Genomic DNA, 20244 nt, shown 5'->3' with positions numbered 1-20244 from the left:
TTAACTCATTTGTCAAGAAAATTCCCAAGTATTTTACCTTCTTTTCATTCTTAAAGCCCGAAAGTTGCTCCAACCTTTCAATTTGGGTTTTTTCCATATTCTTTACCAAGATCTTAGTTTTGTTAACATTCAATTTAAATCCGGACACTTCTCCAAACTCTTTTAATCTTTGCTTTAATAACTCTATTGAGTTTGTAGGTTGTTCCACTAAAAAAACGAGATCGTCTGCAAACGCCAATGTTTTAAGTTCTGTATTATTTATTCTGATCCCTTGAATTTGAGTATCCTCTCTAATTTTTTTGATCAACGGTTCTAAAGTCAATATGAAAAGTAACGGAGATAAAGGACATCCTTGTCTTGTTCCTTGCTCTACTTCTATTGAGTCGGTCGATACTCCATTAAAGTTCACTTTTGCAGTCTGCTTCGTATACACTGCTTCAATCATTGAACAAAATTTTTCACCGCAGCCGACTCCTGCTAAAGTCATTTTGATGAAGTTCCAATTAACATTGTCGAAGGCCTTTTCCGCATCTATCAAAATCGCCGCAAATTCTTTATCTGAATGTTCTCTGTAGTATTCAATCGCATTCAAGAATAACTTCACATTCTGATTCATCAGTCGACCTGGAACAAATCCCGCTTGATCTTCATGAACTAAGCTTGTAATGACTTTCTTCAATCTGTTTGCCAATATAGTCGCGTAGATCTTATAATCACTATTCAAGAGGGAAATTGGTCTATAATTTTTGATTTCTGATGGGTCAGTATCTTCTTTATGGATGAGAGATATTGAGGCTTCTTTCCAAGATTCTGGAATTTCACCCGTATTGTAGACATTTTCAATTACTTTCTTGTATGGTAACAATAATTCATCTTCAAACGCTCGAAAGAATTCAATCGGCAACCCATCTGTCCCTGGTGTCTTATTCCTTTTTTGAGATTTGATAGCTTCAACTATTTCTTGCATTGAAATCGGGCTCTCTAAGCTTGCTTGCTGATCCTTTGTTATTTGTTCCATTTCCACTCCCTTTATATAAGCTTCTTGTTCTGATCGATCCTTCTTCTGCTCCTTGTAAAGATTCCGGTAAAAGTTTTGAATAATAATTTTCATCTGAGCATTCTGAAACCTCTCCTCTTTTGCCTCATTTTTTAACATCTTTATAATCTTTTTCTCTTTCTCTTTCCTCAATCTATACGCCAGCCATCTGCTCACTTTATTTGCATTTTCAAAATAGTTTTGCCTTGTCCATTTCAATTTCCTCTCCATTTCTTCTGCCAAAAGGATGTTAATCTGATGTTGGGTAGTTATGATTTTGGCCTTCACCCCACTTGAATTTCCGATTTTCAATTGTTTCTCAAAACCATCCAATTTTGTTAACAATTCATTATAAGTCTTCCTTTGTTCTCTCTTTCTCCTTGATGAATACCGAATAGCAATTCCTCTGAAGAAAGCCTTGAATGCGTCCCAGATAACTGGGATCTTCGTGTCCTTTTCCAGATTATGCTTTAAAAAATCCTGAATTTCTTTTTTGGCACTTTCTAAAAATTGATTTTCCTTCAGGATCTGCAGATTTAAAGACCATCTAAAATCCCTTTTTTGTTCCTGAAATGAGATCAGAATTGGGCTATGGTCCGAATACGATTGCGGAAGGATATCTACTTGGTTAACTGACATAATCATGTTCAAGGACATCCAAACCATATCAATTCTTGACCAAGATTTATGTGGTTGTGAATAGAAAGTAAAATCTGTTGTAGATGGATTTCTTGTTCTCCAGGCGTCCACTAAATTTAATTCGTCAGCCATTTTTAGAAAAGGGGTAGGTAATAAATTTCGACTCTTCTTCTTCTTCTTTGAAACCTCATATTTTTTATCCATCTTCATGTCAAATATTGCGTTATAATCTCCAACGATACAGTATCTGTCTGATTTAAATTCACTAAGCTTAAGATACAACTTCTGGTAAAAATTTTCTTGGTTTTCATTCGGAGCGTATATGTTCCCGAGAATCGTCTTCTGACCATTCAATTCTACTTCTACAATGAGAATTCTTCCTTCTTCATCTGAATATAAACAGCTTGAATTAATCTGAGGAGAAATATAGATTGCCACCCCCTTCTTCTTTTTCTGCGAGTCACAGGAGGCATATAGATTACCCAATTTCTTATTTTCCAAATACTTTACATTATCTTCACGAATATGTGTTTCCTGTAAGCAAATAATTTGTGCGCCAGATTTTTTCAGTTGTTGAAAGGCCCTCTTCCTCTTTCCGGGTTCATTTAATCCATTAATATTCAACGAAATTATTCTGGTTTCTGATTTGGGATTCATTTTGCTGATTCCTTACTATCCGGTATCTTGGCTTCCTTCCTACTCTGGAGTCTTGTCTTCACCTTATCCGATTTTTTACTTTGCGATGATCCAGGGGGAGATTCCTGAACGTCTTCACCCTCTGGTTCCTCTCCAGACCCCGATCCATTCCTTTCCACGTGTTGATCCCAAAATTCTTCCATCTTTGCCTCACTGGTGATGTTAAATCTTTTCGCTTGAAATGTAAAAAAGAGGCCTTGCGGAAAAAGCCATCTGAACTGGATTTCCTGCTTTATTAGCCAGGTAGACAGTTTCTTGAATTTGAATCTCCGCTGTCTTACACTCCAAGGTATCTCTTTCAGGATTTTTATTTTGTTTCCCTTCCAGGTAATTTCACATTCTCTTGTTTTTCGCAGAACCCGCTCTGTAGTTTCTGTCCGTAAAAATTTTACTTGTACCTCCCTAGGCAATTTAAATTTTCTTATGTAGCTTGATGAAACTCTTTTAGCCCACAAAATGTCTCTTGGGCCTTCTTCCAACACTTCTTCATCATTCACTGTTAAAATGTCCATTATTTTGCTAGGTAAGTCCTCATCTCTCTCTTCAGGTACATTTTGAAAACGAAGAATAGTTACCGCTTTCTCCATTTCAAGTCTCATCAGACGTTCCTCCATCTCTGTTAGTTCTGTTTGGTTCTCTCTGACTATGTTGCTTGTCTGTTTAGTTCGCTCTTCCATTCTATCGACTTTAGCAGTAAGACCATGAACCTGTTGAGTGTTGGCTAATAGTTGCTTTTGAAATTCAGCCAGTTGCTCATTTGTTTTCTTCACCTGGTCCATCAAATCTGTTCTTAGCCCATCTATGGCTTCTTGATTTTTCTTAAATCCAGCTGTCATACTCTTCTGGAGTTTTTCCAGCATATCTTGACTAGCCGAACCTGAGGTCATTTTGCTTCCTCCCGCTGGTGAAGTACCTTGGAGAAACTTTTTAATTTTTGTTTCTGTCATAACAACTTTCCTGATCAGAATCCGACTCTAATATCTCATACCACCTTGAACCACTCTACATAACCTTTAAGTTAATTAGTTAACGGAACAAATCAATTATTATTCAATCAAGCAAATCAATTAAATCAATCAGCAATTACCCAATTAGCATTTAAATCACGTCCCCCAATCAATTATCTCTTATTAATTAATAGTTCAATTTATCCAGAGAAGATCAATTGCTCTTATTAAATTTTGCCACTAATTCATTAATGAACTCAAATCATGCAATAATTAATTAATTATTAATCTGTACCTCAAATCATGCAGTACCCAACCTCCTAATAAACAGGTAATTCAAAAACCCAATCCAAATTCCCCAGCAGTTATACAGTTTCTTTTTTTACTTCTCCCTTCACTTGCTTCTTCCTTCTTCTTCCTTATCTTCTTCTTCTTCCTTGGCTCCTCTGGCTCCCCCGTCCCGTTGTTCTGCTAGTTAAGTCCAGTAGCTCTAGTCCTGACTGGCACACGTTCACAGTTAAGAGTTTTGCTAGTCTATAGAAGAAGGAGGGGGGAGGAAGCGAACGCAGTCACAGCCTTCCCAAGATCTCTAGCTCTCTAGCTCCTCCCTGTTCCTTCCAAATATGGACACCACAAATCTTCAGCAAAGTGCGGCCGTGACAAAAATGCCACTAAGAACCGCAGTCTTTACTCTTTCAGTTGTAATCCCAAAACGCCCAGAGAACAAAAAGCTGAACGCATAAAGGCAAATAGAACACAGGAACAGTCCTAAAAGCGGGTGGAGGGAGAGGGGGGGGGAGGGTGTAGATCTTCTCAGCTCAGGGACACCGTCGGTAAAGCTCCTCTTCACCTCTCGCTAAAAGTCCCGTCCGCCATTACGCCTCATTTCCTCTTCGCCCTCCCCCGGGGCAACAACAGCCAACAGCCAACTCCCACGCCTACCAAGAACAGTCTTTTGCCCCCTTCACTCTCCCCTTCCACTCCCAGTTCACCCCTTCAAAAACAAAGAAAAAGTTCTTCTGAAACCGCAGCTCACCAGACCACCACTCCGCGCAGCTCCTCGCCACTCGCCACCTCGATTCTCCGCCTGCTTTTCCTCTCAAGACCCCAAGACGCGCCGCCGCACCTCCACTCCGACGGCTCCGCTCGGGACCACTTCACCACCAATTTCTTCCTGCTGCTAGATGTCTGTTCGGAAGGTAAGACCCTATACAAGCAGTCTTTTTCTGGAAAAACGGATAGGAGTCACGCTTCCTTCCTCATCTCCCAGATTCCGGAAGCAAAGTTTTGCACCTTAGTGTTGAAGAGACGATGGCCAGGAGGAGAACTGGCGCCGGCTGGGGAACCTCCGCTCCCCCCCGGCAGCCAGAAAGCCCTCCAGACTTCGGAGCGTCCCCTGACAGCTCCTTTAGGGGTACCTCCCGTCAGGAAAGTCCCCTCTATCGTCTCCCAAACAGAGTTCCCACTCGGACTCGAGAAAGGAGCTCCGCGTCACCCCGCCATCTTCCCGGAAGTGAGTCTGGGCTCCTTTCACAGCCATGTTGTTCTGTCTCCTCCTCCTCCCCGCCGCTCCCCTTCAGCCTTAAAGACGCAGGCACACTATCCAAAGAGGAAGGCTTTCCAGGAGACTGAAGCCTCCAGAGGTGGAAAGTCACATGATGGCTGTGGGGGCGGGGCTTCCCCCTGCCAGCCAGCTGACTGGAGGCGGGAAGGAGCCTAAGAAAGTGGGAGAACCCTTGCTGGGACTTGGGGATTGGCAAGCCTATCTCCTCAGCCCAATCCAGGCCTCCATGGCTAGGAAGTCACTATCTGCTGCTGGTGGTCTCACAGCCTGGCCCGGCAACCTCCTGTGACCTTATCAAGAAACATCAAGGGTCATTCCTGATTGTGGAGGCTGGAGTGCTTTCTGGGTCTGAGGAACTCCGCTGTTGTCAGAGGCTATTGGAGTTACAGGGAAGGGGAGAGGATCTAGCTTGGCTCAAGCAACAATGGACTTTTCAGGGGTGTTTGGAGTGCTGCTGTGAAGGCAGGGCTGGGTGCCAAACCCAGACACAGAGCCTCTTGATGATATGTACAGTCAAAAGCTTGATTTATATTCCAACCTGGAGAAGAACTTCTTGGCACTGAATTATTAAAACAGCTGGGAATGACTACATGCCAGATTTCAAGTTCTCAGCCAGGTAAACTTGAACACCTAATAATATCACAATGAAAGTTGGATGCAGTGTACCTATCTTGCTATGTGTAGGATGCTGCTTTAGATTCCTTCTTTTCTGGTGTTCAAATATAGGGCATTCCTCATTTGTGTCTTACATGCCATCAAGCTGCAATAAGTCTCAGATAATGAGCAAACATTCAACAGCCAACTCCAGGCTCTGAAATTTTATTTAGTCAACACATTTTGCTTTATGTTCCCCAGTTTTTGTTTTCTGCTTTTTATTGTTGGTTTTACTTTTGTTTATAATATTTTATACATCATGCAGTTTTTCTACTTAATGTATATGGTATCTATATATACAACATCCTTGGTGGAGGCCGCGGCGGGCTGGGCGTTGGAGCACCCAAGGCTTTTGGTCTTGGGTGACTTCAATGTCCATGCCGATGACGCGGCATCCAGCCAGGCGATGGACCTGGTGTCATCCATGGCGACACTAGGACTCTCCCAGGTTGTTACAACACCCACTCATCAGGTGGGACACATGTTAGACCTGGTCTTTGCGGCCGGAATATCAGTGACTGATATTGCTATGGAAGCAGTGCCATGGTCAGATCACTTTGCCCTCAAGGCCCGTATGGAGGTATCACCCAAAACCCGTTTAGGCGGAGAGCGTATTTTAGCTCACCCGCGGAGCCTGATGGACCCGGAACGGTTCCTAACGGCTCTACGGGATACCTGGCCCACTGGTGATTCCCTGGATGGTCTGGTAGAGTCCTGGAATAATGGGCTCTCCAGGGCCATCGAGGAGATCGCACCCAGGCGCCCTCTGCGCCCCCGCCCGAAACCGTCGCCCTGGTTTAACCGGGAGCTGCGGCAACAAAAGCGGGGGCTCAGACGACTAGAGAGGCAATGGCGGCGTACTCGAGACGAAGTGACCCGAGCATCTTATAGAGAGAGTTTGAAGGCCTATGAGATGGCAATCAAATCCACAAAGAGAGCATTCTTTGCGGCTAAGATTGCATCCGCAACTTCGCGCCCGGCACAATTATTTGACGTAATTAGAGGACTTACTACACTGCCGCAAGGCAGGTTAAATTCTACTGAATTGGAAATAGGCTGTGAGGCTTTTGCGAAATTTTTTGCGGATAAAGTCGCATCACTCCGCCCCGACCCCCCTGCCAGTTTGGAGACAGTTAGCGAACCTGAGGCCCCGAGCCTGTCCTCGGATTATATACTGGATGGCTTTGACCCCCTCAGTCTGGAGGAAGTTGACAGGATTCTTGTATCTGCTCGCCCAACAACTTGTAAATTAGACCCATGCCCTTCCTGGCTTATTAAATCTTGCCAGGGGGACCTTAGATATCCCGTGCGGGATATCATAAATAGATCCCTAACGGAAGGGCACTTTCCAACACCACTTAAAGAGGCTGTGGTCCGACCCCTCTTAAAAAAGCCATCTTTAGATCCGGCCCAATTGACACACTATCGGCCGGTTTCAAATTTGCCCTTTCTGGGTAAACTTATTGAGAGGGCAGTGGCGAAGCAGTTACAGACTTTCCTGGATGACACTTCCGTCCTCGACCCATTTCAGTCCGGCTTTCGCCCGGGACACGGGACGGAGACAGTGTTGGTTGCCTTAGTGGATGACCTTCAACGGCATCTGGATCGGGGTGGCTCGGCGGTGCTGATGTTGTTAGACCTGTCGGCGGCATTCGACACGGTCTACCATCAGCTACTGACGTGCCGCCTCGCCGACGCAGGGATTCAGGGGTTGGCCTTACAGTGGCTTTCCTCTTTCCTGGAAGGTCGGGGACAAAGGGTCGCAATTGGGGGGGGGCTGTCTCGGAGGCGCTCACTTGATTGTGGCGTGCCCCAAGGGGCGGTTCTCTCCCCGATGTTATTTAACATCTACATGCGGCCTCTTGCCCAGATTGCCCGAAGGTATGGGTTGGGATGTCACCAGTATGCTGATGACACCCAGCTCTATCTACTGATGGATGGCCGGCCTGTCTGCGCCCCGGAAAATCTTGACCAGGCACTACGGGCCGTGGCTGAGTGGCTCAGACTGAGTGGGCTGAAGTTAAATCCTACGAAGACAGAGGTCCTTTGCTTGGGCCGCCGCGGCCCGGGGAGGGGGATCCCCCTGCCGGCTTTTGATGGTGCGCCGCTTATGGCGACGGACAGGGTCAGGAGCTTGGGGGTGCTATTGGAGCCTTCTTTAAAGATGGAGGCTCAGATAGCAGCCGCTGCCAAGTCCGCATTTTTTCATCTTAGACAGGCAAGGCAGCTGGCCCCCTTTCTGGAGCGCGACGACCTAGCAACAGTGATCCATGTTACGGTCACCTCAAGGTTGGACTACTGCAATGCCCTCTACATGGGGCTGCCCTTGTCTCGGACCCGGAAACTGCAGCTGGTGCAGAATGCCGCGGCCCGGCTGTTATTGGGTCTCCCAAAGTGGGAACACATCCAGCCGGGTCTCCGGACTCTGCACTGGCTTCCAGTGATATACCGAGTCCGGTACAAGGTGCTGGTTATTACCTTTAAAGCCCTATATGGCCTGGGACCTGCCTACCTGAAGGACCGTCTCTCCCCACATGTTCCCCAGAGAGCACTGAGGTCAGGAACACAAAATCTCCTCACTATCCCCGGGCCAAAAGAAGCCCGTCTGAAAGCCACCAGGGAAAGGGCTTTCTCCGTTATGGCCCCCGTATGGTGGAATCAGCTGCCGGAAGAGGTGAGGGCCCTGCGGGACTTGGCGCAGTTCCGCAGGGCCTGTAAGACGACCCTCTTCCGGCTAGCCTATACCTAGCCTACATTTACCTAGGATAACAACTTGAGGAAACTGGCCAGCCATCTGTTTACAGGAAACTGAATTACTTTGTTTTAATGTTTTAACTGTTTAACTATTTAACTGTTTTATATTTGAAATTGTTTAATTTTAAGTTTGTTTAATTGTTGGAAGCCGCCCTGAGCCATTCGTGGGAAGGGCGGGATATAAATCCCAAATAAATAAATAACATAAATTGATGCACAAATAACGCTGAAAAACATTTCCATTTTATAGTATAAAAATAAGTGAGAGGGAAAAGAAACTGGTGTGAAAATAAAGAATCCTGTACAGTTCTCAAAGAGACAATAGAGAATTTTAGACTGAAATGGCAGGGATAAGAAATTCAAAACCATCTCAGTTACCAAGCAATTTTCATGTTCATACTTTTCATTTTTGTGATATACAATGCACCTAAAATGTCATGTATGGCGAAGTCTTGAAATGGATCCTTCATATCAGACCTTTTTTACCTTTCACAATAATGGTAACAAATAATACAAATTATATGACTGTGGAGTAATATCTTATTTTTCAGTTTTTACTGCTGAGCTATGTACGTTATTTAGTCATTTAGAATATACGCTGCCTCCGCAGAGACTTGCCTCCTTAGAGACTTGCTCACAATTAAAAATAATACAATAAAATAAAAATAAATCAGCACAAGAAGTCTCAGTAATAAACAAACTATAAAAACCAGGAATGGACTTAAAAGCTGCATAAAACTACATTGACATTCATAAAATTGTCCTCAGGCTAGAAGCCAACCATATAAACAACTATAAATCTAGGGATTTGCTCTAAATATTATTTGATAAAATAATATTACATAGCAACATCCCCATCCCCACCCCAGACATGACATAACATATTCTTTCATTGTTAGAAACTATGCAACTCAGGCTGGCACAGAAGAAGATATTACTCCTGATTATTTATTATTTCTTTAGCTCCAGTATGTCAGGTGTGATATAAAACTTCTGTTTGTTATACAGACACTGCTTGCTGCCTTGTTTTGTTCATATTAAGGCCTGCAAATAACAGAGACATTATGTGGATTTACCAACTTGCCTGACGTTATTACAATTCTTAGGAATGGAAACTTTTTGTAATATACACAACATATGCAGAACCCAAGAAACAATGGTTCTATATCAAATTTGTCTTCATTTTCTCTACTCAAAACCATTCTAAAGATTTTGTTAGATAATATAACTGGAAAAGATTCCACAATAAAAGTACCAAAATTACTGAATCCATTCTTGTATCATAGATTCTCATAAAAGGATTAAAATACTTCAGAGAAGGCTATGAAATGTAATTAACTTTCAACAAATAATTTTTTATGGTTCCTTGACTCATTGGTAGTACATTGGTACTAGAAAATGAGTATCTAAGAAAACCATTTATCACCAGCACTTTTTGTATTATTTTCATTTATAAAACACTTTTGATAGTCACTCATTACCACATATATTGGAAAGAACTGTTAACACAACCCACACCAAGATGTAGTTATCTCTATGGAATAAAGGAGGGAGTACAATATGGCCTCCAAGAGATCTCTTTATTTCAGCGGAAAGTCCTCTTTGTTTGAGACAGTGCATGATACAGAGGTATATGCACTAGCAAAATATTCTACCAGGTCTGGAAATTTAAAAAATGCCTACCAGTAAAACCCTAGAGATCTGAGAAATTCCTAAAATGTTATGTGACATAGTAACATCACTTCTGGATTTCTGACCAGAAATGATGTTTCAGCATCACACAACACTCTTCCCCTGCTGTTCATTCAAACAGTGGCTGTAAAGCAGAGGGGCAGTCCAAGTGGAGCTGTGGCCCCCTGTTAGAGCAAAGTTTGAGTCCACACAATTTTATTCTGGGCATAAACTTTCTTCACACACTTCTTTAGATACTTCTTCAGTGTTCGTGCACACAAAAACTGATACCCAGAATAAACCTTGTTAGTCTTAAAAGTGCCACAATGCAAACTTTGTTCTGTTGCTTCAGGCCAACATGGCTACCCACCTGAATCAGTACTTTTGATAGTCTTGCAGTGCAATCCTGAGAACACTTTCCTGTGACCAAGCCCTATTAAATAAACCTGAGTGTGCCAGATTCCTCATCTGATGAAGTGTGCTTAGAACACCCGATGTCATGCCTGCCCCTGACCCAGCCGCTGCTAGCTCAGAGCAGGCGCCTTTAACAGCCCTGGACGTAAGTCCCGAAGAAGCAAGCCGGCAGCAGGAGCCACCTGGAACTGATCAGGCCACGCCGGGCCCCAGCTCATCCCATCCGGAATCACCACCACCTGTTAGCCGGCTCCGTGAAAGGAGACGACAGGAGATACAAAGCAGAAGAAGTGAGGCACGCATGTGGGGGAGAAGAGTTCTAAGTCCGGCATACTAATGAGCTAACAAGCCAGCACAATATATCTGTAATCTTGGCCCTAGGGCAAACTGTGCTGGCAACGAACGATCCTACTGGGACGTGACCACGCTCTGCACCCTCTTGCTTGCTGAGAGAACCCATGTACTCCTGACCCGGCTTGAACCTTGGACTTGAAACTCTGGACTTTGACTCTGCTTTGTGGACTGGCTTAGGTATTTGGACTGTATTTGGCTTTGCTTTCTCTGGCTTCCGACCCTCTGCATTCCTGTGACTACGCTCTCTGTTTCATCCTTCGGCCGGACTGATTTACGGTGTTGAGTAATTGGACTGTTTACGATCACCCCTGTGCTACTCCCCAGCCGGCTGCGAGAGTTCTGGCCAGCTGCCGGGACGTTGGCAGCCGTCGTTCCTTATCTGAGACTCAAGCCATGACACCCGAAAGTTTACATTCTAAATAAAACTAAGTTGGTCTTAAAGATGCAATTGACTCCTATTTTGTCCTGAAGCAGTGAATTCACTCAGAAGGCTTCTAGGTGAACTCACTATATCAGAGTTGTGACATGGCTTGCAAATGGCAAGGCATTTAAAGGGACCATGCCTTCTTCTGGGGCCCACAGAATTTTTGTCAGTCAGTCAGTCACCTTTAATGACACAATAGAAATAAAATACATGGAATAACAAATCCAGCTGACTATTATATAATAAAAAATGGTAAAATACATACAATTCAGTTGAAAAGCCTATATCTGGTTTTGACCACTTCACCCCAAAATTTAGCAACCAGAACTGTAATTTCAGGGTTGGTATCATTTAAAAGATACTGGACAATTCTATGTCTGTTAGCATTGGTGTTGGGATATGATAAGAACGATGAAAATTTCTTGTAACTGTATGTAATTGACAGTCTAAAATGATTCGTTGAATCCAGAGATTTTAAGTCACTGTTGTGAAACCTTTCATGGAGATTTTTTTTTTACTTGGATAACAAGTTTTATTAAATTTAACAAGAAAAATTAGGGAATTGGGGGAAGGATCAGGGAGAGGATACAGAAAATAAAAGAATAGATTACAGTTATTACTGCATCAAGAAAAACAAAAGAATAAGTATACTTTATTATACCTGCAAGTACTCAAAATTAATACATATATATTACCTTTAAAGTCTACAAATATTTTATGATCTTTTGATATTACTGTAAAATCCTCCTGTTTTACCAACTATTTAGTGGCAGATTCCAGATTCTTATCTATCATATCTGTGATCATACAAAACCAAATCTATGTATCTTTAATCTACATAAAGCAACAGAAGGAAGAAAAAAAAGAAGAGAAAGAAAGGTTCAAATTCTGGTCTTCAGTACTAGCTTATTAACCAAGAGGTTTCAATATGTAGCAACAGCAGCTGCATCTCTATCTAATTTTCAAAGGAATCTCAAGGCTAAATGAAAATAAAACAAGCTTCTCATTAACCATGAAAGTCTTCTAAGTTAGATGGGTACAGTCTTATTAGCAAATGCTGATAACTTAAGGCATCTACTTGAACAGTTAGCTCTCTTTAATAAACAAAAAGGATGGGTTTTCAAAAAGAAAAGAGCAAACGTAAGCAAGGGAGGAGAAGAAAAAAAACACAAACTCATGCAATGCTGTTTTTACAGCAGCCCTCATCTCAGAAGGCGCTAGCCATTTCCAGTTGCTTCCACAACTTCACACTAAACAGAAAGGGGAACCTTGATCTATAGGGAAGAGTCATCTCACTCCCATCAAATTGTACTCATTTACTTCCCTGAAAAGCAAAGAAAAAAGCTCTTAGTGGATTAATTCATTGGCTGACATCTCCATGCATAGGAATGAACAAAGGGTACATCCTCACCAACCATTCAAGAAAAAGCAAAATATTAAAGGTATGTGCACACTTTCCTTATATATATATGTATGTGTGTATGTAATTCTAGTACAATAGTCCAAATTCTAATTAAACAGATTAACTTTTTAGCCTTATATTAGCGTATATTTAAAATTTAAAAAGTTTTACAAGTTGTTAGAGTCATTAAAACCCCTCTTTTTAGCAACAGATTGTTAAACTTCATTATAATTTTGAGATTGCAGAAAATCACACCAAACCAAAACAATTCAATTTGAAAAATAAAAAAACCAAATAATCCTGCTTTATGTTCAAAGAATCCTTCAAAAAAAAGGGGGGGAGGGAATTCAAAATTAAACAATGAGATAACACCCTACCCCCATCCAATCTTTTTGAAACTTGGGAGGGGAGGGGTTGAGGAGAAGCTCCTGTAGGTATATGGCAGATTTGGTGTGTCTACCTCAAAAAACAGCCCCACAGATATCCCCAGATAGCCTATGAGGACAATTGACTATAATGTTCCCCATAGGATATAATGAAGCAAAAAAAAAAATGGCAATCCTGAATATTTCCTGCATCCCAATACCATACCAATATGGATTTAGGAATATTTGGGAATGGCAATATTTTTCAGGTTCAATATACCCAAACCTGAAAAATACTAATTTTTTGCACACCCCTACTAAGAGAATAAACCCCTCGGAAAGGGCAGATAGCAGCAAATATATGCACTTATTTAAAATAAAAGCAATAAATAATAATATAGCAATAAAAGCAATTAATCAGCAAAAAAACCATTATGCCAGAGTGAAAAATAACCATTAGCAGAAGAAAGTATTATGTCAGGAGATCAATTTATCTTCCAGAAAGAAGATCTCCAGAAGGCCAAAAGTGAAGGAACTAAATGAATCTCCTGTGTAGTGAGTTCTAATATCTGGTTGCAGCAGGAATAAAGACCTTGGTGCACTTACCCACCAACGTCAACTTGGTTACACAGACAATGGAAGGAAAATAAACCTAGGTCAGTCTATTGTGGAAGCATTCCCCATATCCCATCCCTGCTTATAGCCTTGCTATGACAATTGGAGTTTCTGGACAGTTTTCCAAGAAGTGATTTCATGCTGTGTGTAAACATTCTCTCATCTCTGTTTGGGAGCCCCTTATAAAGGTCATTACAATAATATATATCATGGATATTTACAGCAAATAGCAGAGGGGGGAAACATGATCTATTGCAGAAGTCTGATCTTCCAGTCCTGCATTCAAAATGTAGCAATTCACCCTCCTTTTCTAGAAGTCTGCAAAAGTTTCTTTGCATACTTCCACAATTTAAGAGCTACAGAATTTCTCATAGGGGATCTTTAGGGCTGCCAATTCCCAGTGGGGGCAGGGGATCCCTTGGTTTGGAGACCCTCCCCCCACATCAGGGTCATCAGAAAGCGGAGGGAGGGGAGGGAAATGTCTGCTGGACACTCCATTATTCCCTATGGAGACCAATTCCCATAGAGTATGATGGAGAATTGATCTGTGGTTATCTGGGGCTCTGGGGGGGGGGCTGTTTTGCGGTAGAAGCACCAGATTTTCAGCATAGCATCTGGTGCCTCTCCACAAAACATCCTCCAAGTTTCAAAAAGATTGGACCAGGGGGTCCAATTCTATGAGCCTCAAAAGAAGGTGCCCCTATCTTTCATTATTTCCAATGGAAGGAAGGCATTAATAAGGTGTGTGGTCCCTTTAAATGTGATAGCCAGAACTCTCGTTGGAGTTCAATTATACTTGTCAAACCCTTGCTCCTGGCTCCAACCTCAAAGTCCCCAGATATTTCTTGAATTAGACTTGGCAGTCCTAGGGATCTTTGAGAATTCAGAGATGGATCCCTCTACAGGTGAAAGGTGGAAACTGTACCTCATGTTTTGACTCTTATTTCCCCCATTATATCCCATTTACTTGGGGCAAAAATCTGTTACCGTTTTCGCACACAGTTTACCTCGCAGTCACAAACCTGTTCCCTCCGCAGCGTCTGGTCGGATTTCCCACCATCTGTGCCAGAGTTACAGGAAGTGCCATGGCTTTTGTGTAGCAAACATAAACTGGGTTTTAGCGGTTTACGTTTGCCACGCAAAAGCCACAGCACTTCCTGTAACTTCGGCGCAGATGGTGGGAAATCCGACCAGACGCTGCGAAGGGAACAGGATTGTGACTGTGAGGTAAGCTGTGTGCGAAAACGGCATATGTAAAAAGCAAGGCTTGAATTCAGCAGGAGCTCACAGGAGCAGAGCTCCTGAAACTCCAGCCTGGGTCTGCATGCAATGGGGAGTTCTCTCCCTGCTGCACACAGATCCTGGGGCATATGCAAAAGAGATATGCTGCTGAGCTCCTTTACCTTTTTCCCCCTACAAAATAACCCCTGGTAAAAAGTGGTTGAAATTTACTTTAATCAACTGAAAAGTGATTAACAAAAGGTTCAGAAATTCTACTGCAGTATTGGACACATCTCTTTCCATTTTTGGCAGCCAATCTAATACTTATATTATTCTGAGAAACATAATTAAAATGAATGCAGTATACCTTTTACATGTTACAGACATCAGTTTTCCACCTGATCCATGTACTGTATTCCAGTTGATCTGAATATTTAACTTTTCATACTTTCCCCTCCCTTATCTGAAAAATATGTTCGGAAGTGATGGATATGTTATCCTTTAAGTTGCTTTCTAACTACTTTAATTGAACCTACGCATGAAACAAGCTCCTTGCAGAAGAATTAATAGCTGTTACCGGGATGGGTGTTCTGGCCATCTATAGACTTATGAACAAAGTGCTGAGTATTTAGATTAATCTCTAAGATACAAACCTGTCTCTAATTCTTTAGTCTTCAGAACTTGCTGTATTGATTCTATAAACTTAAGGTTCAGATAAGCTTTTAAAAAATCCATTAACTCAGGGAACTGGATAGGCTTAAAACTGACACTGACAACTTAAAGGGTTTCATAGTAGCACCGCATCAGATTGATCCAATGTCAGATGTTTAACACCATCAGATGAAGCAATATTACATAAAATTGATGGAACAAACCACTATTTAATTTGTTTGGGTGTCAGGACTGGCAGGTGACCACTTCATAAGTCTGTGCAGGCTTACTGTCCATGAAGGGAGCTGAATCTGCAGGTGCTGAGATAGCCCAAAGAAGTAGCCAAGAGTAAAATCAAGAAGGCAAGCAATGGGATAAAGTAATGAGTAGTGAATGGGGCAAGGCAGGAAAGAAAACTGGCTGGCTAACAGGCAGGCAGGCAGATGGGAAGGACAGGGTGAAGGACAGGGCTAGAATAAGCTCCTTTATAGCACATTGTTTCTCTGGATCTCCTTTCCAGCTACTGAGCCAGTGTAGCTCAGTGCCAAGAATGGTGGGCAGCTGCCTTAATAGATTTTCACTCTTTCAGTCTTGATGGCAGAAGCAGTTAGAGAGTAATGTTTAGCTAGCAGTTTTTCTGAATCTCCCATCCCTCACTGGAAGGTGAATGTATGGTAGACCTCATCAAAAAAGATTCACGTGTGAAAGGGTAACTTCAGCTGATTTCCTCCTCCCCATACCAGCCCCCCAACTCCCTCCTCATTCTGCTTCTGGGGGGTATTCAGTCCCCAAGAAGCAGCATTTTGCAGACTTTTCAGGCTGCAATGTGTGTTGTGGGGCGGGGGGGGGAGTCAAGAAAGTCATGCTTCTGTGCATAGAAATTCTTGCATTCCTGGAAGTGTAAAATGGGATCAGGGAGGCAGTGGGGCCCTTGGATGACCAAGCGATAAAAGGATTACTGAAGGAGGATAGGGAAATGGCTGAGAAGCTAAATGAATTTTTTGCCTCTGTCTTCACTGTGGAAGATGAGAAGTGTTTGCCTGCTCCAGGACCACTTCTATTGGAAGGGATGTTGAAAGACCTGAGCCAGATTGAGGTGACAAGAGAGGAGGTCTTACAACTGATGGACAAATTAAAAACTAATAAGTCACCAGGTCCGGATGACATACATTCAAGAGTTCTGAAAGAACTCAAATTTGAACTTGTGGATCTTCTGACAAAAATATGTAATCTTTCATTGACATCTGCCTCCGTTCCTGAGGACTGGAAGGTAGCAAATGTCACCCCCATCTTTAAAAAGGGTTCCAGAGGAGATCCGGGTAACTACAGGCCAGTCAGTCTGACTTCAATACCAGGAAAGTTGGTAGAAACCATTATCAAAGACAGAATGAGTAGGCACATTGATGAACACAAGTTATTGAGGAATACTCAGCATGGGTTCTGTAAGGGAAGATCTTGCCTCACTAACCTGTTACATTTCTTTTAGGGGGTGAACAAACATGTAGACAAAGGCGACCCGATAGATGTTGTTTACCTTGACTTCCAGAAAGCTTTTGATAAAGTTCCTCATCAAAGGCTCCTTAGTAAGCTCGAGAGTCATGGAATAAAAGGACAGATCCTCTTGTGGATCAAAAACTGGCTAATTAATAGGAAGCAGAGAGTGAGGATAAATGGGCAGTCTTCACAGTGGAGGACGGTAAGCAGTAGGGTGCCGCAGGGCTCAGTACTGGGTTCCATGCTCTTTAACTTGTTCATAAATGATTTGGAGTTGAGAGTAAGCAGTGAAGTGACCAAGTTTGCGGATGACACTAAATTGTTCAGGGTGGTAAGAACCAGAGAGGATTGTGAGGAACTCCAAAGGGATCCGTTGAGGCTGGATGAGTGGGCGTTAACATGGTAGATGAGGTTCAATGTGCCCAAGTGCAAAGTAATGCACATTGGGGCCAAGAATCCCAGCTGCAAATACAAGTTGATGGGGTGTGAAGTGGCAGAGACTGACCAAGAGAGAGATCTTGGGGTCGTGAAAATGTCAAGACAGTGTGTGATTGCAATAAAAAAGGCCAATGCCATGCTGGGAATTATTAGGAAGGGAATTGAAAACAAATCAGCCAGTATCATAATGCCCCTGTAAAAATCGATGGTGCGGTCTCATTTGGAATACTGTGCGCAATTCTGGTCACCGCACCTCAAAAAGGATGTTATAGCACTGGAAAAAGTGCAGAAAAGGGCAACTAGAATGATTACAGGTTTGGAACATGTTTCCTATGAAGAATGGTTAAAACGCTTGGGGCTCTTTAGCTTGGAGAAACATGGACTGCGGGGTGACATGATAGAGGTTTACAAGATTATGCATGGGATGGAAAAGGTAGAGAAAGAAGTACTTTTCTCCCTTTCTCACAATACAAGAACTCGTGGGCATTCAATGAAATTGCTGAGCAGTCGGGTTAAAACGGATAAAAGGAGGTGCTCCTTCACCCAAAGGTTGATTAACATGTGGAATTCACTGCCACAGGAGGTGGTGGCGGCTACAAGCATAGCCAGCTTCAAGAGGGGGTTAGATAAAAATATGGAGCAGAGGTCCATCAGTGGCTATTAGCCACAGTGCGTGCGTGTGTGTGTGTGTGTATATATATATATATATATATATATATATATATATATATATATATATATATATATATATATATATATATAAAATTTTTGGCCACTGTGTGATGCAGAGTGTTGGACTGGATGGGCCATTGGCCTGATCCATCATGGCTTCTCTTATGTTCTTATGATCTAATCCTTTGTCTGTACACCCTGGAAGGCTATCTTCATTGTATTCTCTAAGCAGTGATATCTTATTACTAAATGTTTGTATGCCCTATGATGTCTCCTCTTTATATGAGAGATCCATAATCATTCTTCCCAGCATTTTAAAAAGAGAAATAGCAGTTACAAGAAAGAAAGAAAGAAAAAGAAAGAAAGAAAGAAAGAAAGAAAGAAAGAAAGAAAGAAAGAAAGAAAGAAAGAAAGAAAGAAAGGAAGGAAGGAAGGAAGGAAGGAAGAAAGAAAGAAAGGAAGGAAGGAAGGAAGAAAGGAAGAAAGAAAGAAAGAAAGAAAGAAAGAAGGCAGACAACTGTATAGATATGGAACAGAAACAGGAAGTTAATATGCCTTCTTTTCACTATACCAGTTATGCAGAATTCCATTGATCTATCTTCAAGAGTATTTCCAAAATTTGTCTTGTTCACTGTTACAGTGCAATGGCAAGTCTAATAAGACCCAGGCTTTACAGCAGAATTCTCATGATACAAATCTATTTTCCATTATCTTTCATCCTGGCTATCCAAATTTACTGTTTGTCTCAGCTGAACCTCCCTATCAATGTATGTAAACAATCATTGTTTAGCTATGGGCCAAAGCAACATAGTTGAAAAATAAATACAGGTACATTAGATAATTGCCAAAGCAACATAGCTGGAAAATAAATACAGGTACATACAGGTACATTAGAGAATTGTTGTGTTGTGACAAGGAAATATGGGCTTTTGGAATTTTTTAAATTATGTGCATTTGTGTGCGTGCGTGCGTGCATGCACATGTGAATGTGTGTGCACCTGGAAGTAATTGAGACCTCTGGTGACTGATCCCTACTGGAGACATGGAGGATATTCAGAGAGGTGCCTGAATAAAGCCTATCCCTGCCTTCTGGCTGCTGCCTGAGGGAGCTAGATTGTCCTTTACGGGACATCATAAATAGATCCCTCTCGGAGGGGCGTTTTCCATCATCTCTGAAAGAGGCTTTGGTCCGACCCCTCTTGAAAAAAAGTACAGCAGACCCGGCCGAATTGGCAAACTACCGAACGGTCTCCAATTTACCATTTTTTGGTAAAATAATAGAGAGGGCAGTGGCGTTGCAGTTGCAGAGCTTTCTGGATGACGCTTCCATCCTAGATCCTTGCCAGTCCGGCTTTCGCCCGGGCTATGGGACGGAGACAGTACTGGTCGCCCTGGTAGATGATCACCAACGGCATCTGGATCGGGGCGGTGTGGCGGTGCTGATGCTGTTAGATCTGTCGGCCGCGTTCGACACGGTCGACCATCGGCTACTGACCTGCCACCTCGCCGACATAGGGGTGAGGGGGGTCTGCCTTACAGTGGCTCTCCTCCTTCCTCGAGGATCGGGGACAAAGGGTGGCTATTGGGGGCGAGCGGTCCCGGAGGCGCACACTGGACTGTGGAGTGCCCCAGGGGGCAGTTCTCTCACCAATGTTATTCAATATCTATATGCGCCCTCTTGCCCAGATTGGCAGGAGATACGGACTTGGGTGCCATCAATATGCAGATGACACCCAACTTTATCTGCTGATGGACGGCCGGCCTGACTGCGTCCCTGAGAATTTAGACCGGGCCTTGCAGGACATGGCAACTTGGTTGAGGGAGAGCGGGCTGAAATTGAATCCAGCGAAGACAGAAGTCCTTTGTCTGGGTCGTGTGAGGAAAAGCCCCCTACTTTTCATGCATGTGGACATCGTGATCACCAGCATGGTTGCCAGGGTGCCTGGAGATTTGACTCTCACACATCTGCTCTAAGAAGTGGACTTTGCTTACACTTTCTAAGGCTTATGTGGCAGCTTTGCATTCTACATCTCTGAAGGGTGTGAGCCAGAAATACAGACATGCTCCAGCTGCTCCTTGTGTGCCCAGTCTTGGCCACTGCAGTGGAAGAAGCCACCATGTTTCCAGCCTGGCTCCATGGACCTAGAGCTAACAACAGCAGAATCCAGCTTGCTTTCCTGACCCAAGCTTACCCTGCCAGGCTGAACTCATTCCTTCTTAGTGGGAAAGTCAC

The sequence above is a fragment of the Heteronotia binoei genome, chromosome 6 (assembly GCF_032191835.1).
Source record: "Heteronotia binoei isolate CCM8104 ecotype False Entrance Well chromosome 6, APGP_CSIRO_Hbin_v1, whole genome shotgun sequence".
Taxonomy (NCBI): Eukaryota; Metazoa; Chordata; class Lepidosauria; order Squamata; family Gekkonidae; genus Heteronotia; species Heteronotia binoei.
This window is presented reverse-complemented; position numbering follows the sequence as displayed.